Here is a 15,611-nt window from a genome sequence, read left to right as displayed (position 1 = left end):
TTCCTCGTATCACTGGAGATTGCTGCGAACCCAAAATGTTTCGTCTGAGAACATTTAATACAAGAACATTAAGTCCAACAGATGCTATGTAGTGATTGTCTACAAGAAGACCTCGTCCAGCAGACGACCCCGTCGTCATAACCTCGGAGAGCTCAAGAGGTTCCTGCTCATGCTAACACCGCCAGGTGATGAACATTCCTTGACATGAGCGCTATGTGATGAGCATTCCTTCACATGAGCGCTATATGATGAGCAACTGCAGCCATCGTGTTGGGTTTGAGTGTTGCGAGTGGTGAGCCGGACTACGGTGCTCGGTGCTCACATGGCCACGTGTGCTCTTCGCCCCATAACCAACAACAATGCTCAAATAATGGAGAGAAAAAGGCCTCCAGAGACAACCTATTCTCCCTTGCCAAGCTCTCCAGTAATTCACTAAAAATGCCCAAATGACCACAGAAGAAAAATTATCGACAGTGTGCTCACTTCAACCCAATTCCCGGACTGGAATTGGAATTACAATGGACCGGAGTCCATACTTTCCCCAAGTACTTATCTGGAGAGAGTACCAGGTAGGTGGAATTTGCTGACATTGTGTGTGGCTATGGAGGAGTGTTGGTTGTACTTGCCCAGATTTTTCCTGACACGCTTATGTTAGGCAGGAAAATACGGGTGAAGGTGCCAGACTGTTGTTGACCGCATTCATGGCTTGAGAGATAAGAAGGATGTGCCTGGCGGATATCAAAATGTAGCTTGTATTCGTACTAATGCAATGAAGTACCTTCCAAATTTCTTTGAGAAAGGACATTTAAGCAAAATGTTCCTGTTTCGTCATCCACACTTCAAAAGAGCCAAGCACAAATGGAGAATTATCAATGCATCACTCCTGGCAGAATATGGTTACGTTCTGCGTGAACGGGGGCCTTGTGTACATTGTGACGGATGTGAAGGACCTTCATGAGTGGATGGTTCATCATTTTACAGAACATCCTTTATTTATTCGTGTGGATGAGAATAATTTGGCTAATGATCCAGTGGCACAGTGCCTATTTGAGAGCACCGAGGAGGGTCAGAAGGTATCCCGCAATAGTGGAGACAAGTTCCTGGCTGTTTTGTCGCAGCATGTCAGATCCAGGACAACTTAGCATTTTGGAAGTGTGTGTACAGTAAAAAACTGTATCAGACGACAGACGAGTGGGCGCCTGACAGCTGAGTGGACAGCGCTTCGGATTCGTAGTCCTGAGGTTCCGGGTTCGATCCCCGGGGGAGGCGGAGACATATGGGAAAAAGTTTTTCACTGATGTTCCCTGTTACCTAGCAGTAAATAGGTACCTGGGAGGTAGACAGCTGCTACGGGCTGCTTCATGGGTGTGTGTAACAAAAAGGAGGCCTGGTCGAGGACGCTAAGCCCCAAAATCATCTCTAGATAACCTCAAGAGAAGAGTAGCGAGGGCAGCCAAGTAACATTCTTACACATGTCCCCCACTGTGTACACCACCAACAATCTCCAGCAGCTTCACGCCCCAGTACTACAGGTACACATGTCCCCCACTGTGTACACCACCAACAATCTCCAGCAGCTTCACGCCCCAGTACTACAGGTACACATGTCCCCCACTGTGTACACCACCAACAATCTCTAGCAGCTTCACGCCCCAGTACTACAGGTACAAACGTTACCATCATCCTCCTCCTGGTGGTTCCTGAACCTCGGGCAGCTGTAAGTGCTTGACCGCAGTGATCACCCATCTGTGGTCACAGCCACCGTCTTGTGTAAATAAGGTCACCTGGGTTTGGTCACAGCCACCATCTTGTGTAAATAAGGACACCTGGATGTGGTCACAGCCACCATCTTGTGTAAACAAGGACACCTGGATGTGGTCACAGCCACCATCTAGTGTAAATAAGGACACCTGGGTGTGGTCACAGCCACCATCTAGTGTAAATAAGGTCACCTGGATGTGGTCACAGCCACCATCTAGTGTAAATAAGGTCACCTGGATGTGGTCACAGCCACCATCTTGTGTAAACAAGGACACCTGGGTGTAGTCACAGCCACCATCTTGTGTAAATAAGGTCACCTGGGTGTGTTCACAGCCACCATCTTGTGTAAATAAGGTCACCTGGGTGTGGTCACAGCCACCATCTAGTGTAAATAAGGTCACCTGGGTGTGGTCACAGCCACCATCTTGTGTAAATAAGGTCACCTGGGTGTGGTCACAGCCACCATCTTGTGTAAATAAGGTCACCTGGGTGTGGTCACAGCCACCATCTTGTGAAAATAAGGTCACCTGGATGTGGATTTGATTTTCACGAACTTACTATTTGTGTGTTGAATTGTCTTCCACTGACGTGTCCATGTCCACAGCGATTAGCCTGTCAGTGCCAGAACAGGTGAAGGCCGAGTCTTGGAGACGAAGATTACCTGACCATCCCTGGCGTGTCCAGCACTGGGCGAGGTGTCCTCAGGTGAGTGGCTAAGTATAGCGGAAATATCTTATTTAACAACTCACTTTTCAACACTTTGTAGAGATTATTTAATGTATCAACTATGCATAACAAAGAACAATTATCTTGATTGGAACGTTTCTAAATCTTTGAAATTTGGGGAGAGAGAAGCCATATTGGTGAGGCAGGTCAAAGGGTTAAGGAAAGATTTCCCTTGAGAGGGTTGAGTACCCATCCAGTTGTATTATGTGCCTCTGATACACAGATCAATCGCAGCATAATGCGTTATGCTTAATACACTGGATGACGAACACGTCACGGTTATGTTAGGTTGATTAACGATCCAACCCAACCTTGCAGGTTAGGTTGGGTTGGTTCGTTAATGCAAGATTCTCAACTAATTAAAAAATAAACATTGGGGCTATCACTATAGGTCAGTGTTAGAGGAGCTGGTAGGCGGTGGACAACGGTGGAAACCATTAGATGAATGGTGGATTAACAAGATGGTGGTTCACTGGTAGATGAATGGTGCATTAACAGGGCGATGGTTCACTGGTAGATGAATGGTGGAATAACAAAACTGTTAGATCAATGAGCTTTAACAGGGGGCACCGAGGGATAATGGTGTTAATATCACACAATTCGTTCCTGTACACAATAAGACTATTTAGGTTAGGCGAGGACAGTGATGCAACGACATTATTTACACGTTAAATGTGTAGTGGGAGGAGGCGGGGGGGGGGGGGGTGACAGTCACGACTGCCAGCCGACGAACGGAAGGGCAGACAGTCACGACTGCCAGCCGACGAACGGAAGGGCAGACAGTCACGACTGCCAGCCGACGAACGGAAGGGCAGACAGTCACGACTGCCAGCCGACGAACGGAAGGGCAGACAGTCACGACTGCCAGCCGACGAACGGAAGGGCAGACAGTCACGACTGCCAGCCGACGAACGGAAGGGCAGACAGTCACGACTGCCAGCCGACGAACGGAAGGGCAGACAGTCACGACTGCCAGCCGACGAACGGAAGGGCAGACAGTCACGACTGCCAGCCGACGAACGGAAGGGCAGACAGTCACGACTGCCAGCCGACGAACGGAAGGGCAGACAGTCACGACTGCCAGCCGACGAACGGAAGGGCAGACAGTCACGACTGCCAGCCGACGAACGGAAGGGCAGACAGTCACGACTGCCAGCCGACGAACGGAAGGGCAGACAGTCACGACTGCCAGCCGACGAACGGAAGGGCAGACAGTCACGACTGCCAGCCGACGAACGGAAGGGCAGACAGTCACGACTGCCAGCCGACGAACGGAAGGGCAGACAGTCACGACTGCCAGCCGACGAACGGAAGGGCAGACAGTCACGACTGCCAGCCGACGAACGGAAGGGCAGACAGTCACGACTGCCAGCCGACGAACGGAAGGGCAGACAGTCACGACTGGGTGTTACACTTGCACGGGAAGTAATCATTGCTAACAGGTATTGTATCTCACACCCCCTAAACCTTCCTTCATGCTGACACTAACCTGGTAATGCTTATCTCCTCACTCTAAACCTTAATGGCTTCACACAATCTACTTTAAATGTTCCTTGAAGCGACCTTGAAAAATGCTTTTTTCCTCTGAATCCTTATTTGCTTAATTGCTGCAAAGGGGCCTGACGGCTGAGTGGACAGCTTTCGTTATTCCTAGTCGTAAGGTTCCGAGTTCAATCCCCGGCGGAGGCGGAAACAATAGGGTAGCGTTTCTTTCACCCTGATTATCCTGATCACCTAGCAATAAATAGGTACCTAACACAGCTGCTAAGGGGTGCTTCATGGGGGTGTAACAAAAAGGGGGCTTGGTCGAGGACCGGGCCGCAGGGACACTAAACCCCGAAATCAAGATCAAAATAACCTCATTGAAACTGACTTAACCAATTTGAAACTTCCCTAAACGTTTCTCCTCCCGAAATTAAAGTCTAATGTTTGCTGTATCTCTCACGCTAATTCTTTGTTACAGTATATGAAATGATCAACTGTATGAATCAATTTAAAACATTTGGAATTCTCTTCGAATTTCCTCCCTTCCCCTCATTCCCAGGCATGTTGCAATGATAATTACAGTTGAAAAACCATACTTACACAACCTAATATACGAAACATTGAAAAAAACGGTTTAAAACATTGATAAAACAAACATTTTGGTTTTGAAAGTTTTTAACTTAGTTCGTCACTTATGCCCTTCTTACCCTACTATTTTATCTTGTAATGTACCACTATAAATGTGTTTTAGTAATATTCACATACAACGAGACAGGCTAGTTGAGGGCGCCATGCTGTCTGGTCTTAGTAATTAAGGGATCTCACCCTTTAGAAGTAATGACTACAGGTTGACCTTGTCTTTTGCAAAGCCGATAATTGCAGACAGCTGGCTGGGGTGTGTCCTTCAGACAAGCAGCTGCCTATTGTTTTAGGGAGAGCCTGAGGCTATCTTACCGGGTAGGCAGGGCTTAGCTCCAGGATCCCTCACAAATACCCATGGAAATGTACTTCTGAGAAGAGACAAAATTGAATGTTGAGCAGAACAGTAGTGGAGACCGCTGGTCGTGAGTCCCACAGCCAGGCCAGGCTTACACAGGCCGGGTGGGGAACTCAACTGTAACCATCCCACCCTATCACCTCTCTATCAAACTTTGGCTCAGTCTTGGGTGAGTGAGCTTGTGAGGTGACGTATAGTGTGTTTTCCAACTTAGGTGTTTGATTTTCAGGGGCAGTCAGCCGTAGAACTGTCAATTTCCTGTATGGTGATTCACATTTGTGTATTCATGTTGATATTGAACATGTAATGATATAGTTGAATTGTATTACACATTTAAGTGAAGACCTAATAGTAAACATAAATGATTAATTTGTTGCTGCAAATAGGCTTTAATTCCGATCCCGGGATCTTGGGTTTCCTATGATAGGTTGCAGGTTGGAAAGGGAGGGGGGAGGGGGAAGTGTTCTCGGATGCTTATGGATTTGAAGGCTTGATTATATACGAGTACAAACTTACAGTTGATACATGAACATCTCTGATATTGTGCTGTACAAACAAGTTCCATTCCTTGTATTACATAGGTTTACAAGAATGGATGGTGGCGGTGGAAAGTTAGTCTCTCGAGTTTACTGGTAGCTGATCAGGTACAATGCCTTGTTTTTGTGGTACCTTGGTGATCAATCCTCGAGGTTACAGGGTGTTGAACTGGAGCGTGTAGTATGAACTCTGGGGAACTCTTGAATAGTTAATATAATGACCGGGCTAATGGACAGAAGAGCTATTAGTTTCCGTTTTTCATTACAGTACCATCTTGCATCTAACCAAAAACATTTGGTTTCCTATAATTTAACCTTTTTAATGTTGCATGCATCATCATTGCAGCATGACTTAACCACGTTTTAAATCCTCGGTATTGCTTTGCAAATTTGCAACCCAGGACGGGAGGCATCCTTTACATCCTCAATAACCCCTACAATGGTCCTCTGCTGTTATTATTTAATCTTAGTCTGAGGCATAGTATCTTACCTGACAGCTGGACACTGACTCAATACCCAAGCCAAATTAGCAACAATTCAGGCCCACATCAGAAAATTAATGGGACTCGAGAGTTAAGAGTCTAAGCGATACTCGGGGGACTTCCAATCAAAGATTTTAGACAATTACACCACCACATGGTCAAAGGAATTGCAACCTGGAATGTCTTGGATTACCCAGAGCCGAGGTTCGAATCCTGCTCACAAGCACCTAATTTTCTCATTAATACATCACATTAATGTGATTTCTTTGCGCCTTCAGACCCATCTCTGACATCCTGTAAATGTAAAGCTCTTGAAAAGATTATATACGATAGGTTAATGATTCAAATTAGATTCCAACTTGCTACTAACCTGTATGGTTTCCTTCCTGGAAGAAGCATTCAGACTTGCTTTACTGAATATTTTATTTGACAGGGACCATGTTCTCGGGCGACATTTATTGACCTCCAAACTGCTTTTGATTCATCAAAAAGGGGAAATAATCTTAGAACAATTAACCTCTTTTGGAGATAATGTTAGACTTGACATACCTCAAGGGGTACCCTTGTATCACAACTGCCTCAGTTCTTTCAAGGGGGCTCATAAGTAAACATTCTGCACCATTTGAGTCGAGTTCGTCGAAACGAGGCGTGCTTAGCCCATCATTGTTCAATGTGCTAAAACACCAAATAAACCGATATTCCCACACTAGCTGATGAAACTCATCTCTTATGTCTGACATTTGTATTGTTTCGAATATCAAACGAGACTGCAAGCTCTACTCGATTCACTCGCTGCTAAAGGCATCGAATTCGGTTTCGTATTTAATTTAATCCATCGCTATTTTTCCCTAAAATGAACTAATGTCGCTCAAGCTTTCAGAGTCAACAACCAAAACATAGGCAGCACAAATACCTTTGAGTAGGTATCAGTGACAATGTAAACGACCTTCATCTTAGGTTAAAAGAAATCACTGAAAATACTTTCTGGTAAGAAAATTGGTATTAATGTTAAATATGGTTGACTATTCAACACTTGTTAGTTGATTACATTTATCTTCCTCGCCTCTGTTTGAACAAATTGGAAGTAATACATAATGAAGCCATGAGGGTAATTCTTGGTACTCCAAGATGCACATGAATCATTAACTTGAGGGAAGAACTGAAGCTTCCAACTATACTAGAGAATCATACAAGTCAACTCAACCTTTTCCCTTAAAGTCATGAGACCCTACATCTCCAGCCTAGCTCGGAGACAAAGTATTCTGTACCGTTAACAGCGTATTAAGTGGTGCAACATACCAACTCACTCCTTGTATGATAAATGACCGAGTAAAATCCCAACAATCTAATCAAACTGAACATTCCTTTTAAATGCAATATACCTGCAACTGATATTCCTCTTCATCTGTTCCCACAATTCAAGTACCATATACACCTGCCACTAAGAAAGGTAATGAGAATCTGCTCTTTCCAAAGCTGTCACACTTTAAATAATTGCCTCTCGTCATAACTTTTAAGATCCCATGAGTACTGTCTACACCGATGACCCAGTCCAATCATCTACAGGACGGACTGCAGCAGTATGCAGGTACAGGAACAATACTTCCACACAGTAAGTGTCAGGTTAAACAACTGGCTGACCTCTGTACAAACTGCTGCTGCACTACAACTAGCTCTCAGTATATATAAAGTCACAGGAGGTGGTGACATAATTGTGTTTCAAAGTCTGCTCTTCAAAACTTTTCCAGCATGATCGACAGTAAGAGCTTCATAATTACACTTTTAAATAGTCGCAGAATAATGGGTTCAAAATCTTATGTATGGATACCATCTCACAAATATAACCCACCATAATGACTGACATTGTAGCCAAATTTGCGTGTAACAAGGAAGTTGAATTAGACATAGGTGTCCCCATCTCTTGTCACGACTATATTGTTTAACACTCTGGTATAAGAGAAATTACAGACTCCCAACGGTCTGAAAACGCCAGCATAAAAACCTGTGATTTATTTAGATCAGAAACTTATGTATATGGGCAGCACAAAACGTTCTCAAGACTGGGCGACGCTACGGAAAATCAGAGTCAGGCCAAACCGACCTGCACAAGACATTAACATACTGAGAAGCTGCACATTCATCACACAATATATCATAACACTTGACAGACTGAAAAAGCCATTGACACACTGGCTTGACTACTAGAAGTAAATTATGAATGACCTTCCACGTCCGATAAAATGCTTCGTTGACAACTACAAAATAAAAGATTCCTCCAACAATACACTGACTATTCCCTAATGCTGGAGTGCCACAAGGCTGTGTACTCACGCCAACATTACACCTCACACGACAGATGGAAGGAAGGGGAGGAGTCGCGGCCCTGCTGATAAAGTATTAGGGTTTCCAGGAGATTGATATCCCAGGCTGCGAGGAGTTCAGAGACTAAATAACAGTCAACATGACGATGGCAGGACCAAAGACAGTAACTGTGATATATAACCCTCCATTAAATGACAACAATTGCAGTTCCTACCATAACTGAAAGGGCAGACTGTTGCCTGTAAAAAATCGATTCCGACTTCCAATCATAGGGACTCCACCCATTAAAAGATACAAGAACCATATGGTTGCACAGCGAGCGAGCTAAACTATTGGACATGACAAACGTTTTAATCCAACATGTAATCAACACGTAATGATTAACCAGCTTGACTTTACCTCGAATTCACTGAACGATTCACATACATGGGAAATAAAGTTCGAAGACTCATGGGAATGAGTGAACACTGTCTTTACGTTTAAATATATGGTGAAAGAGAGGATAACTTACTCAGGGAAGGGACCAGAAAGCCAAAGCCTGCAATATCTAAATTGAAATTACAAGGAAACAAAATTTATAATATAACAGGTAGCAAAGCTCAAAAAGAAAGACTGCACAGACATTATTAATTACATCACCCAGAAGAGTAAGGAGGTGGCACATGTTTGTCCTGGTATGCGAGAAAGGATTTTTACTTGTGTTAAGTTGGGCGAGTGAGTATGACCAGATGTATATCAGCGTGGAATCTACAGGAGTACACATCCATCCGTGCACTCTCCTGTATTCTCTGGTCTGGGACCAAGGTCTGCCTTTCTGGGTTTCTATGGGCTGGACTCTGGCTGGGCTGGCCAAGGATATTGCAAGAGTTGTTGCACGCCCAGATCACCAGAGGAGACTATGCAAGTCATCAGTGGCACTCAGTTGTTCCCATCATAGGGAGAGAACTTAGAGGGTTAGTTTCGTGCACCCAGGTCTGAAGGGTTCACTCACACGTTAACCTTCCTTGTTACTAGTCCACGACACCATGAAATCTTGACATTTCTTTATGGAATTGCCATTTGTCACGGTAAAATCTCTAGGAAGATATTCGGCCTACTCCATTATCACCTATTCTACTCATTCACATCTATTTAATCAAGAACTGCAGCCAAGAACAACAACAACTACTTCCGTACATCTAGACAATACCACCAGTCTACCTACCCCATCGGCCGTCACCCCACCTTGCACCTGGGTCGCTGGGAGACCACACTCTCCGAAACAAGCAGTTTAACAGCCGGTTAATAGTTAAAGTCACCAACGCCATCTGCCCAGCCAATATTCTGTATAAATTGGGCGTTTTTGCCCGACATAAGTTAGATTACTCCTGTGTGCTTAGCTGAGTAGACCTGTTAACCCATCTGTGGTGTAACGGATTTAGACTCGCCCATAGTATCCTGCACCTTTATTTTGCATCTAACCGTAACGTAAATTTGATTGTTCATCCTGTTTTGCACACTTTGTATTAGAGCCAAGCCTGGATATTTTTGTAATTTGTTTAATTTTTAAAGTAAAGTATATTTTAAATGTTTTTTTCCCTCTGCTTTATCCTGCAGTTTGCCTCACTGTGAAGACACCTTTGCAGTTTAATTTTTATTTTTTTAATATTTTGTGACTGGTAAGAGAGACTGCACTACCACCAACGTTTCCCGTCACACATTCGTTTACACATTTGTCTGCTATTCGTCTTATTAGGTCACTACATAATTGGCCAAAGCAAAACTAGACCAAATTTTTTTTTTACAGCCAGGATTGTGCAGCAAGCACTACTGACAAAACTCATCAATAGCATCAACTGAGAGAAAACAAACAACCAGGAAGTCTGTTCTATCCTTGTTTGTATGTGATAATGATGGAACTAGTACTCTGAGGAGACCTAGATGAATTATGGACTTTGACTATAGATTTCAAAGTACACAGGACTAAGATTCTTACAGCAGGCACCCAAGGACACAGCAGAAAAAGTATATTTCTGTCGATTGAAAGAATAAAAGACTGAATAAAAGATTGTCGATTGAACAGAAATAATTGATAAGGCAAACAGGCTGGAGACAACGATAGGCCCAGACCAAGAGAAGGAGACGCCTGGTCACCAGGACCAGTTACATTACAAAGCAGCTTTAGATGTAACAGACCATGTAATGTCCTGCTGGTATTTGATAACAGGGGCCACCCCCTCCCCCAGAGAAGGCTGTGGTTCTCCCCCCGAAATAGGAACCAGGTCAACTGATTCAACAATGTGTGACAACCCATGGAATGACTGCCAATTGTAACAGCCTCAGAGGGGCATTACATTTTTGAAGAATGTCACTACGAAAAAAGGAATTAGAGATACGAGAACTAAACAAGAGACAACGACTATGGGTACAACGGAGAAAAAATATTGGTACAACAAAAAGAGGTAAAGTCCCATACAAAAGATTTGGTTCCTTAGAAGATTCTCTGGTGCAAGTGTTACGACCTGGTTGGTCTATGTGATAAGCAGTATATAATAAATACATAAAAAATATTGTTATACAATTAGTATACAGTGCATATTTAGGCATTGGTTAGGTGTTTAGGTTATGTTGGTAATTATTTGTATTTGTAGTACGTGGGTGAAGTATTTACAGGATTGTGGTTCGAACAAAAGTAGTCAACGAATCAGTGTTAAAGATATGTTTGAACGTCATCAGTTGTGACCTACCTGATCAACCAGGCTGTGATACCAGATCAACCAAGCTGTGATTCGTACGTCAGACTGCGAGCAGCAGCGTCCAACGGGCTGGTTCACCAGTCCAGCCACCAGGAGGCCTGGTCGACGACCGGGCCGCAGTGATACTAAGCCTCGAAAACACCTCAAGGTGAGACATGTGAAAATAGGTTTTTCATTCAAACCTTGGGGGCGGGGGGTTAGTAGGTGTATGGAATGTACTTTAGCCTTTGTTTACGAGGGCGAGCTTTTACACTTGACTCAATAGATCGTGTGCGAACGTCTCAAACAGTGCTTAGCTGGCGACCTCTATTAGAATTCCAATGCTCTAACTTTCACTTCACGTCTAATATAGGTAACAGCCAACAGAACCTTAACACCTAATCTAACCTACCCCCTAACTTTGCATTGAAATTTAAATTATAATAACTCATGACAACCAATTGTTTACACTGTTAAACCGGATGAATACATTTGACCGGGAGGGAAGGAAGGGGGGGGGGGGGGCGGTCACCACCAATGAGCCTAACCTGAGGACGGATGCTGGAAACGAGCATTTGACCTTTGTCGAAAAAGGCAGGTTGGTTTACTACAGTTTACTGCAGTTCAACCCATCCATGAATGGGCTAAGTTCATCCAGACCTGAAATTTACCATTTGGAGGAGCTCCCCTTCCTAGGTACCTGTGTATATAAATATATATATAGATGGAGAAAGGCCCATAAAAATTTATTACAAAGTCTGAAACTTTCACGTTTATAAACATCCTGCCACCCGGTTTCTCAAGAGATCTACCTTTCTCCCTGGGAACCCGAGTCAAATGTATAACTAGTGATCAGAGTAATCTGGGGAAAGGCTTGGAGGAGCTCTGGGGCAGTCAAGTGACTGCCCAGAATCTACCATAGGAAAAGCTGCCAAGAAACTGGCCCCTCTCCAGTGACAACATTTTGTACGGGAACACACATCCAGTCTATAGAGGAAGGTTCTACCCAAGTTACACATTCCGACAAATTCAGAAAGCATCCGAAAGGAAGTTAACACGCTCTAGTCTTGGATGAAGGAAATCTTCAGTGAACATCCGGCCTGGAACTCGCTTCCTTCGGAGCCTCCTTTGTTAGCATGGACAAAGGGAATATCCCCCAGTGACATTAGTAACGGCTTCATTCCCAGCAAAACAATAGACCCCTTGAGTAGTCTGGTGTCCCTGCTTTAAAACCTTTTATCCTGTGGTCATAGGAGCTATGCCAATTATATAGTCTTCTCGCAATAATGAGGGACACTTAGCACTAACACCAAACCAGGTAAACTATGTTACGCAGTTCTGGAGAACCAGAAACGATCACCTCTAACACTTCACAAGGCCTGCCACCTGACCACAATATCTGTTGATCTGTAGAAATGCTGCAGCGTTCCAGAGCTGCCAATACCTTGTGCAAGATGCGGATGATGGCCACGTAGCTGCCAAGTGGTCAGCCTCCCGAAACTGTGCCCGACGGTATATTCAGCTTGTTAGGTTTTGCCCCGACACTTTCTCCTCATGCTATAACTTTCCTCTCGCAGGACAGTCTTCTAACCCCCAGCTGAAGCATCACCCTCTTGGGTAATTGTCTATAATTGATTGGACTGGTGGGAGAGGAGAGACTAACAGAAGGGTAGATGGAGAGGGGAGGCAAGAGGATTGAAATGTACCCAAAAATGTTAGATTAACATTAACTATGTTACACTACCTACCACTAAATGGTCAAATTACTGGCCAAAAGAATGGTTTACCACTCTTAAGTGGTTGATGCACAAATTACATTAGACTTTACCTATTAGAAGATCACCGCTTCATGGTATTGTGAGTTAAATGATTAAAATTATTAAACCCTCACTTATTGTACTTGTTGGAATATATACACTACATTATGACCACTGCGATTCGAGAGAAGTTTTTCCAAGTAACTTTAATCCCTCCATACCTGCAGTGCCGTTGTACGAGACCAATTTCTTGGGTCTGGTTGACCCTTCCTGCAGTGCCGTTGTACTGGTGCACTCTCGTACATATCTGAAATTACAAATTATATTAAATACCTCAAAATAATAAAATGAACACATGTAAAGTTTGAGAAATATCCCGCTAAACAATCGATCAGGTCAGACTTTGGTTGATCTAAAAAGCCGACTTACCACTATGGCGAAACCCAACCTCAGACTTGACTCATCCACAGGCCGTTCTCAACAACGGCCAAGTGGTCGTTCTCAACAACGGCCAAGTGGTCGTTAACCCGGGCAGCCAAACATGACCGTTCTCAACAACGGCCAAGTGGTCGTTAACCCGGGCAGCCAAACATGACCGTTCTCAACAACGGCCAAGTGGTCGTTAACCCGGGCAGCCAAACATGAACGTGAAGAACGCTTCACATAACTTGTCCTCAATCTATGCTCCTCCGTGCTCTGACCCACAACAGTTCATACATTTTAACACTAGATTCATTTAAAATAGTTTTTCATACGTGAACTATTATTATACATAGTTATTTATTACGCGAGGGAGACTGGTTGGAATACACTCGGGAGCTATAATGTCCAACAACTATCAGACCTATACACTATATAAATATACATTAATATTTACTTGTATTGGACAAAATATAGTGCTTAGTTACACAGGAGGTTAATGTTAATTATGGCGTCTCTGGTGTTGGCTGCAGCGTGGACGACATTGAGTCAGGATGGCTAGTTGCATTCACATTGGATGGTCGGAGGGGGGGGGGGGGAGGTGAAGAGTGACACTTGCTAAATTTAAAGTCTTTGGTCCGAATTTCAAAGCCTGAAGTCTGATAATTCACAAGAAACACCTTGTAACTGCCAGAATTTAACTATAATTGTAAACTTTTTCCACCTGCTTTTGGTCGAAGGTTCAATTTCACTATAAAGTTAACACGCCGCTGTTATGGAACAGTTAATCACGTAGCAGTCGTTTTAGAATTTAATTTTGTTTTAATAAGCTTCATGAAAAGTCTTAAGCTAGGTAAAAGTGTTTACTAATAGATAAAGGTATATTACACTATCATATTTACTAACAAGTATACCCGAGCTAATTGAATTATTTTAAATAAAATTTTAATATTTTGTAGCCATTTTCTAATTAATTAGAAAATCAGCAAATATTGTTCTACCAACAGAAAACAATGTGATAAAATAACTAAACATCTATAGTAACTTGCCTGTAAGCCTGGCGCAGGTAACCTGATCTACAGCACTGTCCAGGTGACTAATTAGTAACACCAGTGAGGCGGGCGGTGAGCAGCACCTCTCCCCACGACGGCCCGCGCCACACTGCCTGCCGCGCCTCTTGACTACCTTGGCCTGATGGGTCAACTACCTGTGACGTCATTCACCTCACCTCATATGAGGACGCCTCACTTACAAATAATTCACAAGTAACAAGTCACTTCAACAATATTAATATAGTTTATTTCTATTAATGTGAAGTATGAGCAAGTGTGAGTATGTATTAAGGGCACATTTTTCACTACTGGACATTAAACCCACTACCACACCCACCTAGTAACTTGGAGGCTCCATAACGCCTTCTGTAATTGTTATGTTGGGGTCTAGGCCAGGGGCCAGGTACAGTAACCGGTAATGGTGTTCAGCCTCGCGTGTGTGTATGTGTGTGTGTGTGTGTGTGTGTGTGTGTGTGTGTGTGTGTGTGTGTTGGGGTCTAGGCCAGGTACAGCAAAAAGTTATTGTGTTCAGCCTCAAGTGTGTACTCACTTAATTGTGCTTGCGGGAGTTGAGCTCTAGCTCTTTGGTCCCGCCTCACAACTGTCAATCAACTAATATACAGGTTCCTGAGCCTACCGGGCTCTATCATATCTTCACTTGAAGCTGTGTATGGAGTCAGCTTCCACCACATCACTTTCTAATGCATTCCATTTCACTACTACTCTTCACTGAAAAAATCTTTCAAACGTCTATATGGCTCATTTGGGCACTCAATTTCCACCTGTGTCCCCTACTGCGTGTGCCCTTGTGGTAAATAGTCTGTCTTTATCTACTCTACCAATTCCACTGAGAATCTTGTATGTGGTGATCATGTCCCCTCTAACACTTCTGTCTCCCAGTGACGTGAGGATTAATTCCCGTAGTCTCTACTAGTAGCTTCCTCATGACCCTCACGAGGCAGCTACTATTGAGCCACACGAGGCAGCTACTATTGAGCCACACGAGGCAGCTACTATTGAGCCACACGAGGCAGCTACTATTGACCCACACGAGGCAGCTACTATTGACCCACACGAAACAGCTACTATTGACCCACACGAAGCAGCTACTATTGACCCATGTGAGGCAGATATTATTAACGCATACGAGGCAGCCACTGTTGACCCTTGGGAGACAGCTACTATTGACCCAAACGAGGCAGCTACTATTGATCCACAAGAGGCAGCAACTATTCACCCACAATAGGCAGCTACTATTGACCCACACGAGGCAGCTACTATTGACCCACACGAGGCAGCTACTATTGACCCATACGAAGCACCTACCATTAACCCACACGAGGGAGCTACTATTGACCC

At 43.9% G+C, this 15,611-nt stretch overlaps 1 long non-coding RNA gene and 1 pseudogene across 1 annotated transcript; one reads left to right on the top strand and one right to left on the bottom strand.

The window, feature by feature from the left end:
- Positions 1 to 322: 322 nt before the first annotated feature.
- LOC138366529 (tRNA (guanine-N(7)-)-methyltransferase-like) lies at positions 323 to 1,208 on the top strand (annotated as a pseudogene).
- Positions 1,209 to 7,821: 6,613 nt separating this feature from the next.
- LOC138366190 (uncharacterized) lies at positions 7,822 to 14,390 on the bottom strand. Its single transcript, XR_011229089.1, has 2 exons — positions 14,250 to 14,390; positions 7,822 to 13,087 (listed from the first exon to the last, which is right to left on the bottom strand). It is a non-coding gene; the product is annotated as an uncharacterized lncRNA (long non-coding RNA).
- Positions 14,391 to 15,611: the final 1,221 nt, after the last annotated feature.

This window comes from Procambarus clarkii, chromosome 19 (genome assembly GCF_040958095.1).
Source record: "Procambarus clarkii isolate CNS0578487 chromosome 19, FALCON_Pclarkii_2.0, whole genome shotgun sequence".
Lineage (NCBI taxonomy): Eukaryota > Metazoa > Arthropoda > Malacostraca > Decapoda > Cambaridae > Procambarus > Procambarus clarkii.
This window is presented reverse-complemented; position numbering and strand designations above follow the sequence as displayed.